Source organism: Danio aesculapii, chromosome 20 (assembly GCF_903798145.1).
Source record: "Danio aesculapii chromosome 20, fDanAes4.1, whole genome shotgun sequence".
Lineage (NCBI taxonomy): Eukaryota > Metazoa > Chordata > Actinopteri > Cypriniformes > Danionidae > Danio > Danio aesculapii.
The window spans coordinates 38,548,361-38,575,497 of NC_079454.1; the positions used below are offsets into that span (position 1 = coordinate 38,548,361).

At 36.7% G+C, this 27,137-nt stretch overlaps 1 protein-coding gene across 5 annotated transcripts in view; it reads right to left on the reverse strand.

The window, feature by feature from the left end:
* hivep2a (HIVEP zinc finger 2a) overlaps positions 1–20,785 on the reverse strand; it is a 115,342-nt gene extending 94,557 nt beyond the window's left edge. For 2 of the 5 annotated variants that reach the window (XM_056481310.1, XM_056481312.1), the window contains exons 1-2: positions 20,481–20,785; positions 13,744–13,812 (exon numbers count right to left, since the gene is read on the reverse strand). The gene's annotated coding sequence lies outside the window, so the exon portion shown is untranslated. Of the gene's footprint in view, positions 1–13,738; positions 13,813–14,204; positions 14,570–20,480 lie in introns of those variants that run through there. The other 3 variants (XM_056481311.1, XM_056481313.1, XM_056481314.1) reach the window with 2 other exon arrangements.
* Between the last annotated feature and the right edge of the window lie 6,352 nt (positions 20,786–27,137).

The window sequence follows — 27,137 nt, forward strand, 5'->3', positions numbered from 1 at the left end:
GCAATTACCGGAAATTTTAAATGACAACAGTCTTTGATTTCAAGGCCATCTGGTGCTATTTTAATCATCTGCATACCGGGATTTAGTAATGGAATGATGTTAGTAATCTAATGATGTAGATTTTCAGGACTTGCACTTGATTGAACTGAATATGTACTTACCTAGGAAACTATTGTGTTAAATAAGGTAATTAAATAAAGGGACAGTTCACCCCAAAATAAACATTTCCTCACCATTTACTCACACTCAAGTGGAAAACTCAACTTTCCTAAATACTTTTGTTAAACATATAGAAAAATATACAGAGGAATATTGGTAAGCATCAGACATTGACTACTATAATTTTTTTGTTTCTACATTAAAGTCAATGGCTGGCGGCTTCATATTTGGTGAGTTACTTCAAAAAGTAATTAATTACTAATTACATAATTTAAAAATATATTTAATCACTTTTCTAATTAATTTCACCCAACAATGAACATTTCCTCACCATTTACTCACCGATAGCTAGCTCTCTGCAACTCTCAAATGGTTGCCCACTGAAGCTAAGCAGGGCTGCACCTGGTCAGCACCTGGATGGGAGACCACATGGGAAAGTGAGACCTGGGGTCTGTGTGGGTCCTAACGCCCCAGTATATTGATGGGAACTCTATGGGGACTCTGATCATTGATCATCTTTTGGATAAGTTAAAGCGAGGGCCTGACTCTGTGGCTGTTAAAAATCCCAGGATGTCCTTTGAAAAGAGTAGGGGTTTAATCCCAGCATCCTGGCCAAATTTGCCCACTGGCCTCTGTCCCTCATGGCCTCCTAACCATCCCCATATCATATGTGTGGTGTGCGGTCTGGCGCAATATGGCTGCCGTCGTGTCATGCAGGTGGATTCTGAACACTGGTGGTAGATGAGGAGATTCCCCCCAAAAATGTGTAAAGTGCTTTGGATTCCCAGAAAAGCGCTATATAAATGTATGGAATTATTATTATTATTATTATTATTATTATTATTATTATTATTATTATTATTATTATTATTATTATTATGTCTGCAAAGTAATGTAATTACTCAAGTAATTTAATCACTTGGCTCAATACTACATTGCATTGATGATATAAATTATTAACTCCTTTAATTTATTCATTTAGATTACATTTTTTAAAAATTACATAAAGTTAATCCTTATATGTTTTAAAACACGAAACATTTCAAAGAACTTAGTATATTTTATTTTTCCCAAATATCATTGCATTCTTACTCCATTCAATGTTTTATGGCAAATTTTCATGGCAGTTTTAGGACAAATGTATGATCTTTAGTTCAAAAATAGAATTATTCTACAAAATATTTTTGTTGAACAAAAAATATATAGTTACCCCACTTCTATGAATTTATATACAATACTTAAGACAACCTAAAAATCAAAAGTAACCCCTTTATTTTGTCAGCAGAATTACAATAACTAGTTACTTTGTAAATAATTAAACCCAACAGTGCTTCAGAATATCTTTTTTGTATGTGTGCGTTCAACAGAAGAAATAAATTCATAAAAGTGTAGAACTACTGAGTAAATGGTGAGTAAATTTTTAATTTTGAGTGAACTATCCTCTTAACCCTTTAACTGCCTGCTCTACTAAATGGTTGACCATGTTTTGACTGTTTTAAATAATGACTGTTAAAGTAATTTAAACAATAACTGTTTTAAATAATGGTTTACACATAATTGTTGCACTACTACACTTGATTTTGGTTTTATTGTAAATAAAATTTTAAAAAACAAAGCGTGTTAAATGAGAATCTGAAATATTTTGACAATTCAAAAAATAAAGATGATTTACTGTTCAAAATTGTTTTAATTTGACTGTTTTTAAATAAATTGGTCTTACACTTCATATTTTCTGATTTTTCATAGTATATATGCATTAATTTACCATAAACCGACATATCAACCATTTGGTAGAGGTTGATATTTTAGAACAAGGGATGCGTTAAAAAAAATGCATTGAGTGTTTTAAATAATGACAGTAGGAGTTAAGAAATGCAATCCAAACTTTTTTTTTTCTTGGTGGTGCAATTAAAGGGTTAAAGTAATGTTCAAGGCTAGGTTAAGGTATTGTACCTAGTTATTACACAGTTTTTATTAACATCAGTGACGCATTCTGCTGGTCATCTTTAGATAGACAGATTAATGTAAAGAGGCATCACAAAAGTGCTTCTTTGTCCAGCTTTGACACACATCCGGAGTGAGATAGCGGTTCACAGAGGGAGCCTGAGAGATACAGGGAGATACGCATCACTTGAACCTGGCTCAAATCTAATGGGTCTCTTACTGTGTTGCAATGCCATGCCAGAAACAACCATCGCCGTCTGACCTTATCGAGACAGCTGAGCGCCCGCACGCAATACTTGCATGTGGCAAACGGGTGGGCACAAAAGCCACAAGCCCGGCGTCATCTCCACACACATCCTTCCACCTCTGCAGAAGCTTTCGCTGCACCTTGTCGAACAGGAAGCGTGCTCCGTTGCAGCGGTGCAGCTTTTGGACGGTGCGCGATTTGCATTGACAAAGAGAAGGAAGCGAAAAGAGGGCGTTTTTTCAAGTCTCTGCCTGCGCACCGCATGGAGCGTGCGGCGCGATGTGTGGGAGAGCAAGACAGGACAGTTCCTGCTCGCTCTCTCGCTGCTTTCCATGTGCTTTGCCTACTGACACACGCCGCTCACCTCGCCTCGCCTCTGCTTGACTACAGGAAACAGCAGTATGCACGCTTGTTGTCCAATTCTGGCCTATTCAAATTCAAATGCTCTGTTATCTGGAAGTGGCATGAGGAAGAATAGATCAGCTGAGGGGCCTTGACCTGCTGAATGTCTACTGTACTGGCTGGCAGAAAAACAGGCTACATAAATACAATGTACAATACAATTTTATTTAAAGTTTATTTACATACAGTTGAAGTCAGAATTATTAGCCCCGATTATTTTTATATACTTTTATATACTTTTACTTTTTATTAATATTTAATCATCTCTGTTTAACAGAAAGTGCTTTTGCAACACATTTCTGAACATAATAGTTTTAATAACTCATTTCTAATAACTGATTTCTCTAACTTTGCCATGATGACAGTACATAATATTTTACTAGATATTTTTCAAGATACTAGTATTCAGCTTAAAGTGACATTTAAAGGTTCAACTAGATTAATTAGGCAAGTTAGGGTAATTAGGCAAATTATTGTATAACAATGGTTTGTTCTGTAGACCATAGGAAAAAAAATATTGCTTTAAGGGGGCTAATAATATTGATCTGTTAAACATAATTTGGGAAATATATGAAAAAGAAAAAAAAAAAAATCACATGAGGGCTAATCTTTTTGACTTCAACTGTATTTTTTAGATGTAATGTAAGTGAATGGGGTCCAAAATGACAGAATGAGTCTACAGAACATGCACTTTATTACAAGTAAATCAATATAGATTTGTGTAAAGAATGTTGTCATTCATTTTATAGTTCATGATAATGTCTGAGACAGAAGTCCTGATTTGTGAAAGAACGATTCTTTTTGTTTTGTTTTTTTCTTCAAATAATTGGTAGATACCGTTTGTGAACCCAAATTTGTTCATAAATCAGACTGATGTGTTTCTCACTGATGGTTATTAGGCTCATGACCAGGGCTGGGTGTAATGCATTCCACAGTAACGCATTACTGTATTCTAATTACATTTTTGGGGAACGCAGTAATGTAAGGAGTTACCTTTTAAATTTGTGTAATTTGATTACAGTTACTAAAGTCAATGTAATTGCGCTACTTGCGTTACAAATATAGTTTTTGGAAGAAAAAAATACTTCTTTGAAATTACATTTTCTGCTGCAACATCAGTTAAAAAGCATGCGCTTTTAAATAACTGGAGAACACGAGCTAAAATAGCTGCTTTTGAATAGCTGCTTTTGGCGCACTCAGTTGAAAACCGCAAGTCACGTGACAAGAACTGACCGATCAGCTTTATACTTTGGAATACACACATTTAGGTTGACTGATTACCTCAGACAAACACAGAACACCCAAACACTGTAGTGCTTTTTCATACTATGGATGTTCATGGTTACAGGTATCCAGTTTTTTTCTAAATGTCTTCTTTTGTGTTTTAGGCAAACTCTTTAAGTCTTTTAAATATGTCAAGCTGCTGTGATCAACTCATTGTAATGTTATTCAGTGAATAATAAATTACTGAAAGAGCTGCAGTATATTTTGTATTTTTATAGGTATATTTTATGTTTTAAAAGTAACTTCAAAGTAAAGTAATTAGTAATCTGATTACTTTTTACATGAAGGAATTAGTTATGTAATTAGATTACAATTTTCCAGTAGTAATCAGTAATTTGTAATCTATTTCTTTTTTAAAGTAAATTACCCAAAAAAGTTATTTTTAACAGGTTCGTAATAAAAAAGTGTGTATTGCTTTATTTATATATATATATATATTGCGAGTAAACAAATGTTTCAACTGAATTAAATTACAAAAAAGATTTATTAGGAATTAATTTGAAAATTTTTTACAATTTAGGAAATGTTAGGTAATAGGCTAAAATCAACAGTGAGAAAAGCCAGATTACAGTTAAAATCAGTTTAAAATTACAATTGAATTCTATTAGTTATTAATTTCATTAGATTAAATGATTTCGACTTAAGACTTTTACTCGTGATTAGTAAACCCAGATGGAATCTGCGCGTGCAGAAATCCACAGATTTCACAGATTTCATAATTTAAGAATTTAGTTAAATGAACAATGTTAACTATTGGAGTCTGCGATAGGCCAGATTAACATGTGACAATGTCAATGTATAAACTATTAGGCTAACCAATCAAATCTCCAAGCATGTACCAGTGTACATTTGTGGTCTGTTGTGAGGAATAATTATCCCAATTAAAATTTGTCATCAGTATATAACCCACACATCACACAGTTTTTATTTTTATTTTGGTGGGACGTTTTAGTCAGATTTTTTTTTTTTTAATTATTGCAATATAAAGAAAGTAAATGGGGTCCAAACTTGGAAAAGTGCCCCATGTCATATAAAAGTAAGAATTACGCGTAATGGGAGAAACAATGGCTGATTTAGAAGCGAACAATTCTTTTAAAATTACATTTTCATTGAATTGAGTGATTCAGTTCACAAAACCAGTCTAAAATCAGACTAATCTGGTTCTCCTCAGAGATTCAATGATCCATTAACGAGACAAAATGAAACAAAAATCAGTGAATAATATCTTCCAGTCTCCAATACTCTAGTTTCTTGAATATGGCACACAGGTAGCTACATTTAAGATAGTATTTACTGCTTATTTTTGAAGCTTGAGAATTTCCAGTCCCCATTCAGTTCAATTACACAAGCAGCGACCGAACCATTAATCAAAATAGCTCCTTTAGGTTCCATGGAAAACAGACAGTCACACTGGTTTGGAGCGATATGAGAGCTGAAAACAAAAATGACGAAAGAATTTTCACTTTAGGGTAACAACTCTGCTAACCTATTTTCCATCACTCGATCTAACATATCACTGTTTGTCAGAGCAAGGTGCGCTCCATGCGTGGTTACTCGTAAACGGTTTAAGTGAATGAGAGTGTATGTGTGTGCTCGTCGGTGCGTACGTACGAGTTTCCGTGTGTCTTTGTATAACTGTATGTGTGTGTGGGTGGTTGGGTGCTCTATTTCGATCAGATGAAACACCTGCACATACTATTGTTCTGCTTGGGAAAGATGAGACTGCTTTTGGTCCCTGTGCGCCGTGTGTTTCATTCTTTACGACTGTGTGCGAGCTAGAAACCTTTATCTGACCCAATACACTGTTATCTTTTTTTTTTTTGCTGTTATCTAATTAGTCGGCTGTAATCTAGAGACTTGTCAAGCAGCATAATAAATTCTTAATGTATGGAATCAATACAGACGAATCAATCAGAGCAAAAGGTTAGGGTCGAGAGTCTCCCCATCGGGTTCAAATTCACTGAAAGGCCAAGTATATGTGTGTCCATTCATTTTCACGCATTCGGTTTTCTGCTTTTTATGTCTGCTTCTCTCTCTTCTAAGCTCCACTAATACAGCTTCTCTATCCATCTGATTCCGTCAAGGACAAAGCAGAGTTCTGATAGGTTCCCATAGAAACAGAGTATGCGTTGCTGCTTTAGGGGGCTTTTGTGTATTGTCTTCGGTGGGGTTCATACAAAAGCGGCAGGCTGACCGATAGTTCCTGTTTTTTCTCGACCTTGAGTCATCTATGAGGTCTGGAACCCCTGCTGTCGTTCAGATCATGAGCGGTCATCATTGAGATTGCACTCTTCTGATGAGCAAGATCCTCCATTAACATTATACGCTCAACTGCTGACAGGGGAAAGATTCATATAATCATCATGCATAGTGATTTTGCTGTGTTGCATGTTTTACTAAGTCGATCGCTCATACTAGACCGCGTCCTCCACTTAATGGCTAATGGATGACTAAATGTATCAAGGAAGGATTTAAGTGATATCAGATGGCATAAAGGAACTATAAACAGGCAGTGCATCTGGGTAAATTATGCTGTACTACTTACACAACTACGTCTGAAAGATGGAGTTTGTTTCATAGTGCACGCTATAAGACTCTCTGCATACATTAAATATATAGCAGTTAAGCTCATTCAGCAAAATTTGCACCATTGTGTTTTGTGAACCACAAAAATGCATTCCACTCCACTTATCTCTTCTTTAGAAAAAAAAAAACTAAATATTGGAACCTTGGCAATGATGGCTGCTTGATTAAACAGAATTAAATCGAATCTGATTATAGCTAATATATACCATTTTGATGGATGTAAACAAAAACAATGGTCCCAGCGTATTCCCTGTTTTACATTTTTAATTTCTATAGCTTCTGAGAATCCAAAAAGAGCCACATATTGCTAAATAATGTTATGATAGCTCTTTTAACGTGAAGTTGTGTTTGAATTGCCTCTTGTTACAGTTACAGATAACAAGCAGAAAATGTTCAAGGGCCAATGACATGACCACATTAATATGGTCTATATATATATATAAATATAAAAATAAAGTTTATTAAAAAATGTCATTGTTTGTTATTAAAATATTAAGATATCAATATGTATTATTAGTATTGTTATTACCATACTGATATGTACAGAAACTAAAGAAAACTGTAATACATTTCTTAAATTATAAGCTTTACTATAAAATGGTATTATTTGCTTCCCTAAAAACTGCTTCACTATAATACAGATTTTTGCTTTTTTAGGTAACATAAAATTACTTTGTACTTAAAATTGCCAAACCTAGCTGAATAAACCTAGCTTATACTTATACCCAGAACAGAGGTGGATTCAGTGACTTGAGGGCCCTATTCCAGCCATGGGGCTCAACAGTCCTAAAATACACCCTTTTAATCATAAAATAAAACAGCTTTTTATATCACTCAATCTTTTTTCTATGTTTTATCTTAATGCAATATCTACATTTTAAATGTTTTGTTTTCTTAAAATAAATTCACAACTTAATATAGGCTAATTAATAATAAATGTTTTTTAAATCTATGCGCTCCATTTTAATGAGATAGGCGAAAAGTCTAAAGCGTAAAAGCTTTAAGGGCGTGTCTGAATCCACTTTTGCTATTTTAAGAATGGAAAAATAAGGTTTGCGTCCCGGCACATGGTCTATCAGGGGTGTGCTCATTCTCTTAATGAGTTATGGGTGTGTTTTGAGTATAACATGCATTAAACCAATCAGAATCTCATCTCCTATTCCCTTTTAGAGCCAGTTGCATCGCACCATGGCACATTTGCTATTTACAATGGGGACTTTGTAAGAGGAAAAACTGAACGCTTCTAGTGAGAAAACAGTTAAACAGACCATCTGCAGCGCGAAAATAAAGAACAAGCATCTTCCATTCAACCTCTTTACTTTCTCTTTCTCTTCCACTTTTACTCTTACTCCTTTACGTTTGTGGATAAGGAAACAGTGTTGTACACACTCCACTCAAGACATCCATTAGCCTACATATTTAATTTCATTTGTTTAGCGCAAATATTTGTTTCAAAACTGCTTTCAGCTGATCAATTGCGCAGTATATTTTAGTTCCTCAAAATAGCAATGTGCCAACAATGCGCCTTAATACACCTCAATTCTAGACCGGCAGACACATGAGCCCACAAAGTGGTGCAAATCGATTTGCTATTTAAACAACGTTGCGCAAAACAGGTAAATTAGGGTTGCGTTGGTCTAAAAATAGCAACACAGCGTGCCAAACACATCTTGCGTATAATAGGGCCCTAAATCTTTTTATTGATTTGACTGCTGGACTGCTCTACGATTAGGGGTTTAAGACAAATTTGCATAGAAGTAATAATTATATTAAAATTGTATTGAAACCTTACCCTACAACATATGATAGGAAATGGTGGAAAAACTCAATGTTATAGGTATAATTTATATTTCTAGGTATTTATTGGGTGCCCAAAAATGTCCTGGGCCCCTTAGCAGCTGCTTACTTATTTAAAGTAAGCTTATTGGTTAAGTTTATTGGTTAAATCTGCCCATGATCCAGAATATTCCATGAAAGGTATTATTGTGTGCTTGCATTTTACACATTTTGCAACATCAACAACCTTGAAAGAAGTTTTTTAGTTTTTAGAAAAACATGAGCCAAATTGTGCAATTCCTCCCATTTTCCACACAATTTTGTTCAATTGTTCATTGCTTTCTCTCAGTCTGTGTCAGAATGCTTACCTGATGACCATTCAGAGAGATTTCACACAGTGTATGCAACAATCAAGGGCTTTTTGTCATTGACTAATTGTAGACATAAAAGATTAAAGCGCTATAGGCGGGAAACACGTCTCTCCTGAGAACTGTGGACATCATTGACAGCTCTGACCTTTTTGCCTTTGACGGAGAATCCCTGACCTGACAGCCCCCAAATAGGGTGAAAGTGTCATGCACTATGTATAGAGACAAACACAGGTCAGCTGATGCCCTAACCGTGACCATTTTTATGGTACAAAAATCCTTCATGGCCACATTTAGCTGAAAAACACTAACAGGTGCACAGATTGCTTGTAAGTATTAGTCATAATGCGTGCTGACTTGTTATTACTGGACTGTTGTTGTTCTGAATGAATGACATCATGCTGATGCTGGTCAAAAGTTCAACCTGTATTCAAAGGTGACACAAGAATGTGATGTTGAAAGAGTGCTTCAAAATCTTTTCAACATTAGTCAGAATTTGACTGTGAAACACCAGAGAGTACTTGTTATGTGATCAAAAACAGTGTGCTTCCCATTAGACACTTTACTTTTACTACAATGAATATTTTAATAAAAAAAAAAAAAAAGTCATGACCAAATGACACTTATTATTATTTTATTTATTTATTTGTGTAATGTGCAACAAAATAATAAAGCACAGCCATTGTTGCCTGACATATTTTTGAACTGGTACTTTTTAGTGAATCAAAAAACAAATGATTCTTTGAATCATTTGAATCCCCTTTGAATCATTCTTGAGCTGGTACTTTTAAGTGAATACATTTTTTTATGGTTGTGCAGCACAACCAGTGTAGTTCGATTCACTAACAAATGACTCTTGCAAGCCAGTGTTTAATAGGTGAATCAAAAGAAAACTGCACAACCAGTGTAGTTTGATTCATTTAAAAAACTACTCTTACACAGCAGTATGTTTAGGTGAATCAAAAGAATACAACAGAACCAGTGTAGTTCAATTCACTAACAAATGACTCAGTCATGCCCAGTTAGTGGCTGTTTCTCAATATGCATTCTTCAGCGGTCTTGCGTCCTCGTGTTCTCGTGGAACGTCATCATCAGCTGCCTAAGTTCAGTTCTAATAGTCAAGACCGCAAGAACAGAGGATGCGTGAAACTTTCCGGATGTGATCTTGATATCGAGGACGCACCGAATTCGCTCTGGAAGTCCCAGAAGTCATTGCGACTGTAGGTGGGAAGCGCAGCATTTTAAGTTAGATTTATTATTAAAGTTCAGAGATATCAATTATTTATCTCAGGAGTTTCCCTAAATGAAACGGTAAAAGTAAAAATTACCATGAAATTTTAATAAAGGAATAAACACATTAAGGGTGTTTGTTTGCTGAAATTCGTATTAAAATCTGTTTTATTTAAATTGTGCAACAGATATTTGTAAAGTCTTTATGCATAGTATATATTTTGAAAAGGGGAAAACAATAAATCGTTGTATGAATGCTTTAATGTTTAAATAATTTACCATTTAAAATGCGTGAGGGTCACGTGACTATCAGGAAGAACACAGCATCTCATTTCTCAGAGGACGCGTTCTCTGCCCTTGCGGTATCCCGAGTTCGTTCTTCCGAGGACACCTGGCAAGACCGGTCTCCACTAGAACGCAAGTCCGTTCTCTGTGTTCTTGGAATTGAGAAACAGCCAGTATCTTTTAGATCAGGGGTGCTCAACCTTGTTCCTGGAGATTTCAGTTACAACCCATATCGAACACACCTGCCTGTGATGATCAAGTGCTGTTCAGCTCCTAATTAATTGGTTCAGGTGTGTTTGATCAGGGTTGGAGCTGAACTCTGTAGGAAGGTAGATCTCCAGGAACAGGGTTGAGCAGCCCTGCTTTAGATCAATCAACCAACGTACAGTAGTTTGATTAACTAACAAGTTACTCTTACAGGCCAGTCAGTATTTTAAGTAAATCAAAAGAATCCTGCACAACCAGTGTAGTATGATTCACTAACAAATGACTCTCTCAAAGCAGTATGTTTAGGTGAATCAAAAGAATAAGCAGAACCAGTGTAGTTCAATTCACTTACAAATGTGAGTGAGTGATATTTTAAATGCAAGTATTTTTTAGATTAATCAACCAACGTACAGTAGTTTGATTCACTTACAATTGACTCTCACAAGCCAGTCAGTATTTTTAAAATGAATCAACCAACGTACAGTAGTTTGATTCACTTACAAATGACTCTTACAGGCCAGACAGTATTTTATAGATGAATCAACCAATGTACAGTAGTTTGATTCACTAACAAATGACTCTTACAGGCCAGTCAGTATTTTAGGTGAATTAAAAGAACACAAACAGCGTAGAATGATTCACTATCAAACGACTATTAAAAGCCAGTATTTTTAGGTGAATCAAAAGAATCCATCAGAACCACTGTAGTTCAATTCACTAACAAAAGGCATGTATGAGTCAGTACTTTGTAGTGAATCAACACAAAACTGTAAAACAATACGAGCCATTACTATTCAATGTTTCCTGATCCCTGAAACCTTTTGAGAAGTTTCTTTAAATATCATTAAAATCTGTTCCATCCTTCAATAACAATATCTATTCATACTCAGCAAACGCAGTTTTTAGGTAAATATATATATTTTTTCTATGTTGATTTACGTTAGCAGTTTGCGCTATACGCAGTAAATCTAACTGTTCACAGCAAGTCCAAATGTAAAACTATTTTCCACACTAAAAACACCCTTACACAGTTCCTCTCATCACCTTTGTTATTTTGACCCAAACATAAACCACTCCTCCCTATAACAGAGGATTGGCCCAATGACCTTTTGACCTCTCCATGTCAACAATGGTCACACTCCATGAGGTAAACAAGGGCAAACACACATGCCACTCAGAGACTGCCATTCAGCTGCCTGCCTTCCAGGGGCTGCCTGTTTTTCCAATTAGCACAGTGTATAATGTCTAAAGGGCACTTCACTGTCACCTTAAATCAGCAAAGAGCATCACAACACTCCTAGCCAATAGAAGTCGAGCAATTAAGTGCCATTTAACCCAGACTGATAAACACTGGCACCACAAACTCTCTTAACCTCAAGAAAAAAAATCAGGAATCGATTAAAAATAGTTGCTTAACATTACCTGAACTGTGCAGACTAAACACAAACAGAAAAGTTCAACGGCCCGTCTGCTTCATCACCTAGAGCAAACTGTGGTTACATCACTGAATTGCTTCAGGCATGGATCAACAACACTTGCCACCCACAATACTCTGGTCCAGACAGACACAACAGTTCACACACTACCTACGGCCCAGTGCTAACCACCGAGCTCCACATCGACAAACACACGCCAAAACAGAAATGACTTCACCACACCCTGAATCAACCAACACACATTCAATTTACTTTTATAGTTGTACAATTTGCTCAGCGTTGCTCGTGCCTCGGTTTTTGTTGATCCACTGGCAGGCTTGTGCAGTGCCTGATGGTTATCAATGTTTTATACATCTATTTTTACAGTGCAAACTATGTAGAGTCACAAACAGCTCTTTGTATGCCTAGCATATGGTCGAGGGAAACTGAAAGAAAGAAAAACAGAAGAGGTCTGGCCTATACACAAAGAGTGGCACAGGACACATACAGCGTTTTAGGCCTACCTCACAAATCTCCACCAAAACAACACATGCAAGATGACCGTAATCTAGAATAGATAAAAAAAGTTGGTAAGACTTTCTTTTGATGGTCCCTATCGCACATTTTGTTGACTAAAAGTTGCATTGTAACTATATTTACTACAAATTACATCTGATTTGAGTATTAGTAGACTGTCTGCTTAATATCTGCTGACACTACTCCTTTAACAGACATTTAACTGACTATAAGAAACTTTGCAAGTACATGTCAACTTTAGGCATCAGACGTTAACCGTTGTCAAGGTGTACTGTGGTTTGGAAAAGTCAAGGTTTTAAAACCATCAAAGTTTTCTGCTATACCATCCCTAAGGTATGTGTAAGATTTTTTTGCTTACGTTTTTTTAGGACAATGGTACCTCCAGCAGAAAAAATATGCAAAGATGCCATTTTAAATTGTAAAGAAATCAGTGTTTTTGAAACTAATGAAGACAGAAGTCAATAATTCATATGAGTTATTTAGCCTGACATGTTTACTGCTCCAAAATATTTAAAATGTTTCTCAAAATAAAATATATTGTGTTTAAAGGGAAAAAGGTTTTAGTTTTTAACCAAGACATTTAAAAAGAACATATTTTAGAGCAGTAATCCTAATACTGTGAAACCATGATATTTTTATCCAAGGTTATCATACTGTCAGGATCTTATACCGACCCATGCCTGGTCAACTTACACTAACCCTAACCCCAACCTAACAGTCTACTTATAATCTAATGAGAAGTAGTTGGCATGTCAATGCAATGTAACTTAAATTTAACAAAATGTGTTAAAGGGACCATCAAAATAAAGTGATACCAAAAGGTTTGTTCTACTTTTACTGTTTTCACTTCCTCTTTCAGATTTTTGGCCCACTGACTCCTTCTCTTTATCTCCAACTCAGCCCTGAACAAAGTTGACTGCAAGTTCATCAAAACTGACTAAAACTAATGAGAGCAGGAGAAATACTTCCCAAATTCGTCTGTAGAGCGATATTCATCATATTCTTATAATGAATAATTATCCCAACTCAATTACCTGCTTATTAATTATTCAGTCCTATTAACAAAGCTCAGAATCTGCAGGTTTAAAAGAAGAAGCGTGGTTTCAAGTAATACACCCTTGCGCAAACGTTTCTAGATGAGCTTTACCAAATACACAGAAACCGATGATGTCACTGCTTTACAAACTTCTGAGTAAACCCGCCATAAGCATAACATAAACACTTGTGCTTATTTATGCTAATCAACAGAATTTTGTCACAGTGTACTTTAAACACAAAACAACGCATCTTAAACATACCGTACCCAGTGTTTGGTTTTCTTTTCCTGACGGTCCCGGGAATCTAATCCAGGTACACACCCTCCTCACACACCCTGTCAGAAAAAGATAATGTCATTAGTGCATGCAACACTGGTTTTCATTAAAGCACCCCCCCCCCCCCCCCCCCCCCCCCACACACACACACACACACCAATGAAAAAAAAATGTGCAGCAGTATTCATAACGCCAAGTCATCTAGTGCAAGCAGTTATCAGCATTTAATCACTACACATCATCAGCAAAGGTATGCCAGTGGGTTAACAAACTTGTTCCCGTAGGCTACTGAACTTATGTCCAGCAGTGGTCAGATCTCCTGTCAGTGTCCGCTAGCCAGCTGTCACTTCAGCCAGACTCTACTTAAAAACAAGCAGCGCGAAAGCACGAACCCCAACACAACCAGCACTTCTCTCACTGCTATCTCTGCCTGCCCAGGTCAGCTGCTCACCTGACATGGCATCCTTGAGATCCTCGGGGGGCTCCAAACCTCCTTCCTTTCAGTTGTGGAAGTCGCACAAGCCCGTACAATCACCATTCGCTCACGTTCTGTGCAAGAAGCTATTTCCCTACCGCTGTCTGCAGCCTTCTCTCTCTCTCTCTCTCTCTCACTCTCTCTCCCTCCTCCCTCCTCCTCTATCGCGCACTCTTTCTTTTGGTTGCTCCCACTCCTGCTACCTTCACTTGCTCAGAGAAAGGAGCAATAGAGTGAAAAAAACGATCATGTTTCTTCAGTGTAAGCAGCTGCACTCTGATTGGCCGGATGGTCCGAAGGAGGTGTCAGCCAAGGCAAAGGCACACTGGCAATGGCTGCAGGCATTAAAATAGGTCTCGCCTTGCCCCTGCTGCTGCAGAAAACGAAAGAAAAGAAGGGCAGGAGAGTGAGCGCGAGCGAGCAAGCGAGAGACTACCTCTTTTTCAAAGCAGGAAGGAGGGGAGGCCGTGAGTATTTCCTGTTGTGCAGCTGAAGCGAGCGAGGACGTCACGCGCAGCATTCGCACTCTGGCGGGGTGTCAACACAGACGCCGGCTCATCTTGACACTCTCAAGACAGCCTCAGGATTACAACACACACACACACATGCAGATTCCTCCCAGCATCCTTACAAGATTCAATTTATTTAACACCAAGATGCAAGTTGGAGAGCTAGAATGAATGTTTTAATGCTATGCAAACTGAGAATTCAATAAGATTTTTATTAATATCTCAAATTCCAGATTTTTAAACAGTTCCCAGCAGGCACACAACATCATAAGACGTTAATATTAGGTTAGATTTAGGTCATGATGTCAGGTGACCAAAATTCAATGTCTAGCCAGCATCTAGACATACCTGCCAATACTCCCGTTTTTCCCAGGAGTCTCCCGTATATCAGACCCATCTCTCGCCACCCTCCCATTTTGTTATTTCTCCCGGAAAACTCCCATAATTCCACCCCCACCCCCCAGCTTTTTGGTACAGTCTATAACACCCCCGGATCTTCATTAAAAAAAAGAAAATCCCATTTATACAACTTCATAAGAAAAGCTCGGATGTAATGTTTTAATGCTATGCAAACTTACACTATTTAAAAAAATGCATCCACCCATCACTTATCTCTGATTGTCTTTGATACGGAATTGACCCCATATACTGTAGCATGCACATGGCCATCCCTGATAGCCATCTTCCTTCTTAACCTTGTATTCTTGTGAAGAAATCCAATTATGTAACCTGAAGCAACAGGTGGAAAAGCAGACCCCAGATGCAGGCATCCATTCTGTCACAGTGTGTGAGTGCTGATATGCCTCAACTGTTTCCTTCCATACCAGAACCATGAGAACAAATCCTTCCTTTCTCATCATGCACAAGAAAAACAACAGTGGTCGCTGCACACTTAACCACAATTGGTGCATGCCAGTTTTCACGTAGTTCAAACAGCAAATCCTACCACAAGCAATTCCAAGATCATAGGTTTGTTAAATGTATACCTTAAATTAGGTCAGTAACAATACATTAATGTCATGATTTGGTTCTATACCCAATATTTTATAAGGAGTACAAAATTGTATGTTTTTTTAAATGATTACTTGAAAGACATAAGGAAATAGAAGGTTCACAATATTTTTGTTCCAATATTAACATTTTGACCTTTGAATTCCAGTTTCATTGAGTACAAGAAACTTGTTGTTTCTGAACCAGTCATAATCTGCCATCTTTAACTTTTTATGTTTGTGAAGTCATTAAGAAGGTACAAGTAGAAACCAACTTACACTATAAAAAATCATTTGACATCAAATCATGACAACAAATCATTTTTATGTTACTTTAACTTATTTTACATTTACACCCTTCCTTTCTTTTGATTTCTGCAGCATGTAAATCTACATTTCAATTCAATTTGACTAAATGTAAACTTATTTTAATAAGTTATTCAGAAATAAAAATACCATAATATGTTTGGAGGCATTTAAGAAAAATGCCAAGTGGACATACTTGTTTATATGAAAAACAATGCTGACGTTAGATATTCTGCTTTGAAAATGTGTTTTCCGTGCCAGAACGCTGTCCTTGTTTTGGTTCTTTTAACCCGCCCAATGCCAGTTAAGCCAATTATATTTCAGTAACAGGGGTTGCCTTGTTGGAAAATCGCATAGTTCATTCATTCATTTAGAAAGGCTCTTAAAGCATGCGTACATGACTGAAATGCACCTCCATTGGACAGTAGCAGACTCCGAAATGAGATGCCGATTCAGAGTTCCACATTAGGTTATTAATTAGCAAATAATATTATTATAACAAATGTAAACATTAGGTGAGCAGGTTACATTGTAACCCCATGTCCTAACCACATGATACATGACGAGATTTGCAGTGATAAGCTATTTGGTTGTTTGCACCAGACAAAACACGAAATTTAAATACAGCCATTCAGAAGCACAGCATGTGCACTCACTCACGAAATGTTAAGGTTCTTTTATTTTCAAGATCTGGGGTGAACTATCTGCTGCTGCTTTCAGTAGTATGGCAGTAAATGTCACGTAAAATGGCATTCAAACATACATTATTAGCATTTAACACTGAATTAAAGCTCGTATTTAGGCTCGAGACTCGCTCCTGTTGATCATTTGGCAACCTGCGCCTGCTTTTGTTTTGATCCAGGACTGCAATACCTAGTTCAACCACTGTTCAATTCAAGTTCAGTTCAAACTTACATACTGCACGTTTAAAAATTTAAGGTGGCAAATATTTTTTTTTACATTGTAGAGCACAACGAAAAAATGACTACCAAAGTGTAGTAGTCCCTTATGGAAAAAGAACGGAGGCAGGAATATTGTTGTGATTATAACTAAATTGCATAATGCTACTAAGCAGCACCAATACCATTTTGTACGGAAAAGCTTAGTCATTGGTCAACGTCACAGACACCCTGAATTGATGGTGCAGAACAAAACGGTAGACTGTGTGGAAACCCCAAACATTCTTATCTGGTTACTCATTATAAATTTAAAGCCGCTCTTATGCTGTGCAGAAAAAATAATCTTTTTTTTTTTTTTTCTTTTATACTAAAAATCATTAGAATATTAAATAAAGACATGTAATCTGTAATTTTTTTACCATAAATATATCAAAATGCAATTTGTGTTTAGTAATATACATGGCTAAGACTAATAGCTTAATTTGGACAACTTTAAATGCAATATTTAGATTTTTTTTAACCCTCAGATTCCAAATATTTAAATAGTTATGCTTTAGAAAATACTAGCGGTGGAAAGAAATGCTTACTCCACAAGACGAGACACCAGATTGAGCTCACGAGAACGAGACGAGATTTGTATACAATTTTTTTGGAATTCTCAATTATGAAATGTATGAATGGTGAATAGTTAACTGAAGAAAAAAAAAACACAAAATTCAAAACTATTTAGGTGGGTTTTTTTTAATCAACCTGTAATGAATGTTATTTTACTTCTATTTTAATGAATTATGCCATGAAGGGCATGCAAACACAGCAAAATATTTTGCTATAAACTCTACTGACTAAACTCACTGAATGCTGGATGCGAGTTTGGACTGATAAAGCTGTTTTAATGGAGTTTGATACCACACGGCGAATGAAAAGAAACCATTTTTTTACGACCATTTTTTTACGACGGCATAAACGGTAACGATAATGGTGTGTGTGTGTGTGTGTGTCTCCATGAGTTTACTGTGTGTGCGCACACTCGTAGAACATCCGTGCATATCTTTAAGCATATCTAAAGTGCAATTCCATCGCATGGTTAATTTGTGTGGTACCAGTTGTAGCAGCCTTTGCTTTTGGACGTGGTAACCTTTGAACTCATGTGAAAAAAACGATTACGTCACACTCGCCCAAGCAAACGAGTGACTACTGAATACTGAAGATTGAAGGCAGGATTGGATTTGACTTTGCACACCTGGCAACCCAGGCTGCCCCTGCAAATTCACACACATGCTCCATCATAACATCACAATTCCCAAGACAACTTTTTATCTCGATGACAAATCTCATCGCGATTTAGTAGCCTGAGATCTCGTCACACCCCTAGAAAATACACATAACTGCTTCATTTTTTTCCAATTTAAAGACATTAAACATTTAACTTGTAGAATACATACATTTATAAATAAATATCCAGTCTTTTTGAGCATCACATCCTTAGTGTATAAATGAAATCGCAGACATTATTTTTATTGATACATAGAAAATGCCCATTTTACAACCCCATAAGTATACGGTAGTCGGTAGTCTGATGTAATTCCTGATGTAATTCGATAAAAGCATCTGCTAAATGTTTATATGCTACTGTCCCTCTGTGGCTAGTGACAGTGCTGTGGTTTGAGAATTTGACCTTTGCCTTCTTAAAATTGTGCTGAGGATTCTGTTCATTTAATGTTTGAGTTTGCACAGGTGATCAGGCTATCACAAAGCAAGCTTATTAAAATCTCCATCAGAGGGGCACTTAAGAACTTGAGAATCTTCGAATATGCTTCCCTTATTCCAGGAATCCATTTGTTGATGTTGGCATTACGGAATGAAGGCCATTTCAAGAGGCGAATCTTAAATGTGTGTTGGTGTTGTTTAGTGTGAGAACGTAAGGTAGGACAGTTTACCTTTAAAAGTGACTTTCCACCAGAAACAATTACAAACAAATTGCACGAAAGCCTAGATGTGTCAAAGCTCAACATGGAATCAATGTGATTGATTTTGTTGTGGAAAAAAATGTGCAAGGACATTTGTCAAACCTCCAACTCTGTCTGTTGCTCCTTGATGGATAGAACCCAGGTGATGGAAAACAAAATGATGTTTATGTATCATATGTCAGTGTCAGGAGGAGATGCTGTGGGTGTGTTTATGCATCACACTGGACATATACATCAACCCAGAGCACAAGGCACTGGCTCATCTGTTTGGCATAGTCAAATAAACTAATTTGCCTGATGGGTTGTAAATACTTGGCTACACCCTTGACCCTGCTCTACTGCTGTACTTGCTATGACAATGTTGCGCGTTACATAACTCTACAGCCTATACATACCAAACGTACAATGTACATCTTGAATTGATCATAAAAGATTAAAAAGAAATTTCTCTTGACAAAGTTAAACCAAAATGGTATTCCCTAATCAGACAATCATTGTATATCTGGAAATGTCCTCTGCAAAGTAAGACACAATGTTCTGACTATATATGACCTAGCATTTATAGATAAATATTTAATGGGTATAATTCTGGCAGGCAGCAAGTAAGCTTTAATATGTAACAGGCTGCAACAGCAGAGATGAACATTAGATAACTGCCTAGATGACTGCCGAAATGAAGGATAGTTTATATATATATATATATATATATATATATATATATATATATATATATATATATATATATATATATATATATATATAAACAAAAATAAATAAATAATAAACAATAAAATATTTATGTTTAATTTGTTTATTGTTGTCATTGTTAATCATTGTTTATATATATATATAGATATATATATATATATATAATATATAAATAGATGTCTAAAAATTATACATTTTTGTGTGTAATTATACTTTTCCACACTGATGTATGCATTTGCAGCTTATAAACTATTCATTTAATATATAAATATTTGTTATGGCTTTAGAACGTTTAAATTCTTGGGTTTAATGCAAATTAAAAACACAATGTAATGTCTGTAATACGTTCCCACTTTGTTCTAATCGATCGTATCACAACAGAGTCATTTATAGCAGGTGTCATCTGACTCCAGCAACAATCGCACATCGAGAGTCTCCCTGAAGGGCCCCTTCACTGACTGAGAGCGCGTCATGGAACATTCCCGGAACGAGCCAAAGTCCCACCCACCTTCTCTCCTGCTCGCACACATACACGCGCACAGGCGGTGTGTGTACATGGAAATACAGATCACAACATTGCCCATGCTGAAAAAACGAACTGTCTACAACAACACAAAGAGCACAGACCCGCATAACATTACTAACAGTCGGTCACAGCATAGCGATAAATGTCGCTTTTCCCCGCACCCTCCGAGGCAAATTCCTTAGGATATTACGCAATATTCACTATCTGCAACCAAGCAAACTGGGTATTCCCCACATGTCCCAATAAGCGGAGGAGACCTATCCTCGCCGCATTTTTACTTGAAAGAGCTTTCCAAAGAATGTCACTCCCTGGAATGTTTAGAACAAGGTGTACAAGGGTAGAACTTACCGGTAGAACGTTCTCAAATCCGCCCACAACATTCCAAAAGAATGTCAAACGCCACAGTCGCGTCCTGTTTATACTGACACAAAATAACCGTTTAAATTCGAATTGTTACGCAATGACAACGCTGCAGACATCTGGTGTTCGAATATGTGCTGCGTCTTTTCTTCAGGAAGAGATGAAAGTGAGTTTAGTCCTCTTCTTCAGTTGGGGGCTTCGGGGGGGCAGACGGGGTTATTCCTAGCGTCGCTTCCCAGAATAGAAAGGCGAGAGAGGGAGAAGAGAAGTAGAGAGAGAATCTGCGCGCGCGCGTACGTGTGTGTCAGTGTGATTGTGACGTCATCGGATCCCCCAGCGCGCGTCCCCGTGGAGCGGGAGGAGGGGGGTGGGGGGTGTGGGGTTGACCGAGTCTACCCGCCCGGCCTCTTCCTTGTCTTGATAGGAGAAGGGAACTCCCTCGGTGAAATTTCTCCAGAACGAGCTCCTCCGGCTTCAAACCGCGACAGATGTCTTGTGTTCGTGCGATCTGATGCAGGGCGAGAACGCGCAATGACATTAGGTGTGCTCAACTTACACATCACAGTAGAAGCATAATGGAGAAAATGCCATTTCGAAAATAATGTATTAAATTACATGTTTAGTTATTATATCTGTTATATATCCAATAAGGTTGGGTAAAAATGCAGATGCAGAATAACATAAAAAGGGGAGATACAGTTCATGTGATAAAATGCCCTTTCATGTTAAAGAGCCTATATGACAAAATACTATAGTACTTAATAATAATAAATATTTCATATTTAAATTGTATTATTATTAAATATATAGTGTTTTTTGAACCACTGTTCCACAGTACCGCAGTGGGTAGCACAATAGCCTTACAGCAAGAAGGTCAGTGGTTCGAGCCCCGGCTTAGTCAGTTGGCATTTCTGTGTGGAGCTTGTATGTTCTCCCTGTGTTTGCATGCATGGATTTCCTCCAGGTGCTCCAGTTTCCCCCACAGTCCTGGGTTGCAGCTGGAAGGGCATCCGCTGCATAAAACATATCCTGGATAAGTTGGCGGTTCATTCCGCTGTGGCAACCCCTGATTAATGTAGCGACTAAGCCGAAAAGAAAATGAATGAATGAATGAACCACAGTAAAGTGTATTATACTGTATTTATTATAGTATTTACAACACTTCATTTATGAATGCTTTACATACTGTAGTATTAACAGTAACACTTTACAATAACAGTACATGAATAATGATGTATTAATATGTAAACATTACTTTATTGTAGACTAATGATGAGTTAATGCGCTAATCATGAATGAACTTTAACTACAGTCACTTTAACTGAGTTCATGTTTGAATAAACAGCTACCTTAATTACTTGTTAGTACATGATTATTTGTTAATTATTGTAATGATTACTACATTAGTTTGTGCTTAATTTAACCACCATGAATTTATGATATGCTAATGTATAATTATATCATGACTTTACTTGGAGGGGCACATCATCATTAATTCATTCTTAACTACTCATGAGCTCCTTATGCACGTCCGTCTAATGCGTTTACACTGAATAACAATAGAAATGTGTTCTGTCAGCATCAACAGTTTAAACACAGGAGTTAATTAAAACATTAATACTTCATTATTCATGTACTGTTATTTTAAAGTGTTAGCCAAATAACTTGTCCTCAAAGTTAAGCCCGAGTTAGGTTGTCTTTTGTTATCTATTATCTTCTTCTGCTGGTATTATATCATGACTTTACTTTAATTCATTCTTAACTACTCATAAACACCCTATGCACGTCCGTCTAGTTTGTTTACATTGAATAATAATAGAAAAGTTTGGTCAATATCAACATGAGCAGGAGTTCGTGACTAGTTAAGGATGAATTTATGGTGATGTGCCCGTCCAAGTAAAGTTATTAAATAGTTATACATATAAAAGCTCATGGGTTAATGTTTGTTACATTTAGCTTAAATGTAAATGTTAATTAAAAGATTCATTAACAACATGTACTAACAAGTAATTAAGGTAGCCATCATTCAGACATGAACTCATGTGACTCATGTTGTAGTTTACGTTAGTTCATGATTAGCGCATGCCTTATGATTAATTAATAAAAATGTTTAGTTTACATATTAATGCATCATTATTCATGTACTGTTATTATTAAGTGTTACCATATTAACTAGTGAAATGATAAATTGTAATGAATGTAATATACTTTAGTATTTACTACATTAAACTGTGGTATATTGTAGTGTAAAATACCCTTTAGTTTAAAGAAACTACTTTATTGTGTCATTTGTTTCTCTTGAGACCTGTCGTTTTGCAAAGCCTTGACATCTCAATAGTCAAATGTGGTAAGATATGGTTTTGAAATGCCCTTTCATAAGGATTATTGGATGTTAGACTTATTATGTTTACAAAAACACAATCATCCATGAACAAATGCACAATATGTTACTTATTTCACCATCAGATTTTTCCATTTTCTCATCGAAAATGGCAGTGTTCCCTGAGCCTCCATGCATGGCACATATTGTTTAGGAAAGAGAAACTGTAGGCTGTAAATATGCATGCTTACATGAAGAATATTTTGAGAACGTTCATATTTGATTATATACGTGGCATGTAAACACACTACTCTGACTACAGTAGTTTAAGTACATGTAAACATGGTCATTATTCTTGTGTGTGTAGGTCTTGTTTGACCCCAAATAAACCAGCATTTCTAAAGTAAACTCTGATGATTTCTCAGCTAAAGAATGAACAACAGACAGTCAGAATTCATCCTGCTTTAAAGACTGCATGCATAACTGCATTCATGACATATGGGAAATATCGTAATTATGAGATCCAACTAGTAAGAAGCATTCATGTTCACATACATCTCATAAATGACAGATTTAGATAACAGCTCTGGGCACAACATCATGTGTTGTCATCTCAAAATGACAGTAATTATGACATAGAATGAATGTATCTCATTTCAAAAAAGGCCAATGACATTACCGCAGAATTGTAACATGCATTTGTGTGGACTAGGGTTGTCAATTTCCACAAATTCCCTGGAGCAATTGTTATTTAAATTAAAATTAATCAGTTTGTTGATCATTTTAATATTGGAAAATGTGACTATAGTACATTATCACCATGACAGGATGCGCAAATGACACTCAAAATGCAAGCGTCCACACAAAGATAAATGAAGAAAATGTATTTTGCTGTAAATAAACGGCTAATGAGATTGTAAAAATAATTGATGATTAATAATTAATATAATATTTTAATTATTAAATGTATTGACTAAATGTAGTTTTTATTCCCACACAGCAAAATTGCTCTGACCCACACAATCTGGTTTTGCTTGGCTCGCATGCCACAATGAATTACGGTACATGACTGGACCAAGTCTGGCTTTCAGACAAGAGCCAAACATGGACCATATCTGGGTCAAGTCGCAGCCAAGTTAATAACTCATAACTGGGCCAAATAGGTTGGTGTGTTCCAATTGCAATGAAATTGACAATCCCAGTAAGCATTGCGCTTTAGGCACACAATGGGCGTGCTTTTTCTCAAAGCGACCTGATTGCTTGATTGTTTTTTTCTTTACTCAAAAATTATTGTAATGCATTTTAAATATGGGTCAAGACAGTCCAAAGTCCAGTACATAGCCCACATATCAATTTTTAACATCTGGGACAAATATTACATTTGGAATCTGGCCATCTTGTGTGCCGCCTTAAAGACGATGCCACCTCTGTCAAACCCGGGCCATGTTTGGCCCACATGCTATATGCCAGTGCAACATTGATGCTGCATTCAAAGCTGATGCAAAACATACATACTTCTGGCAACATGATAAGCGATCTCCAAAATATGTATATGTTGTCTATAATCGAAAAATAAAAATAAAAAATTAAGAAAGTCAATGGCTACCAACATTCTTCAAAATATCTTCTTTTTTGTTCTACAGAAAAAAAACTGTTTTGGAACAAGTGGAGGTTAAATAAATGATGATAGGATTTACATTTTTGCATTATCTACCCCTTTTAACCCTAAAGTCCTCCACATAGTGCTTTAGCATAGGATTATGGATGGGAAAACCCCCTAGCTAATTATGAAATCAATAGAAATCAAGGAAAGGTGATACAAAACATGTGTGTGTTTTCTTGTAAGGAGTGCTGCATGTGTTCTGTATTGTGTTAAATGGATTACTAGCTAGGTTAGAATGGCTTACGGTTCATTTAAGGAGCTGGTGATCACATCGGCCGTGACCTGGAGTTCCCATCGCATTGGCAATAGGGAGCTCCTCTGTAATCCTCAGCAAGGGCATCCCCGAAGAAGCACTGGCATCTGAGTCACTCCAGCATAATTGACAGCGCACAGACACAAATCAGCGTTACCGGACAAGCTTAGACTTCACAGTCAATAGTGAAACGTCCCGCTGGAAATGAAGAGAAAATGGAAATGTCTGCACTTGACCTGAAGAGCACATTTCATCAACATTTATCTAGTCATCTCGTTTCACCGGTTGGCGTTTCCCAGTCACGAGTGCCCATGCAGGTGTTTGCATGTATTTATTGTGCAAAGTCATTTGCTCAAGGACACAGAAGGTTTTCCCAGCAGCACAGAGCACTTCTCAGTTAATTATCGGTGGACCGGATAAAAACCCTGCTCCATGCTATTACAAATGTTTGAATGTCATGAATCACAGTAAACTCTAGTTTCCCAAGTGGTCGCCTCTGAACATTCCTGGAAGTCAACCATAACTCCCATGATTGCGATTAGGCGCTGAATTGTATTGTTACTTCACCTCCTCCTCCGCATCTTCATTAATGTAGCCACATCTGATTAATGTTATACAAATACTGAAGTGTTAGATTAACTTGTTGTTTACAAGCAAGGAGATTTAGAAAGGGCCTTTATATCTGTACATGCTTTTGTGTAGCAGTTCTTTGTTTATGAATGTGTGCCTGTTTGTGTATTTATTTAGACATCAATTCGGGTATGAGTCATTGTGAACTGTTTGCTTATTATACTTTGTCACTTTTTATTTTCCAGAATTGCATGGCAACTGGGTTTCAAAGAAGGCATAATAATGTTTTGTTCAGTAGTGTTCTTCTAAAAATATATATTTTTATTCTTATACATTCATTCATTCATTTTCTTTTTGGCTTAGTCCCTTTATTAATCTGGGGTCACCACAGCAGAATGAACCTACAACTTGTCCAACATAAGTTTTATGCAGCAGATGCCCCTCCAGCTGCAACCCAACTCTGGGAAACACATACACTCTTGCATTCACACACATACACTACGGCCAATTTTGCTTATTCAATTTACCTGTACCGCATGTCTTTGGACTGTGGGGTAAACCTGAGCACCCAAACCCACGAGAACACAAAGAGAACATGCTAAAACTTCACTCAGAAATGCCCTGAACCAGCGACCTCCTTGCTGTGGGGCGATTGTGCTACCCACTGCGCCACCGTGACGCCTATTCTTATAAATTCATTTTTTCATTTTATTTTCGGCTTAGTCCCTTTATTAATCTGGGGTCGCCACAGCGGAATGAACCACCAACTTATCCAGCATATGTTTAATGCAACAAATGCTCTTCCAGCTGCAACCCATCACTGGGAAACATCCATACACACTCATTCACACACACGCACACTTATAAACTACAGCCAATTTAGCTTACCCAATTCACCTACACCTCATGTCTTTGGACTTGTAGGGGAAACCGGACCACCCGGAGGAAACCCACGTGAACACGGGGAGAACATGCAAACTCCACACAGAAATGCCAACTAAACCAGACGAGGCTCGAACCAGCGAACTTCTTGATGTGAGGCAATCATGCTACCCACTGCCCCACCATGATGCCCAAACACATAAATATTGACCCAAATAAATCTTTAATTTATGAAAAAAGTTTCATAAATTGGTCTGCTGTATATATCCACATACTGTACACACAGTATATAAATACTGTATATATAGGGGGCTGTTTGGGGGTCTGACCTTTCTAATTAACGTCTGATACCCATTAAACAAGATGGGCGTGGAGGGGGGATCTGGGGGTCCTAAATAATGGTACTAATTAAAATAATAGATAATATAAACATACATTTGACCACCCCTATGATGCTTTGTACCATTGTGAAAGCATTGTGAATGTTTGATTTAATTTAGCAGTTTGAAACCTACAAATCTAGAGCACAAACAGACAGTGTAAGTGTTCACAAAACATGTTCTTTATAAAATAGGTGTTTGTACTGTAGGTGTCCATAAAACTAGATGCATAGTTTGTATTTTATTATACACTTGCTCACATATGGAAGTTAAACAGTAAAATAAAAAATATACTTGCAGTCTTTCATGGCCATCTATTAATAGGTGCAGGAATGCAAACAGTCACCGTCTATTTAATATCACAAATGTCATTGAGAACCACTCAATATCCCTCAATTAGATGTAATTGAAATACATATATACTGTAACTTTGGTTCACTGGGGCATATTACCAAACATAACTATGTACATATACATAGTTATGTTCAGTAATGGCCTATGCCCCAGTGAACCAAAGTTGACAATATATATATATATATATATATATATATATATATATATATATATATATATATAT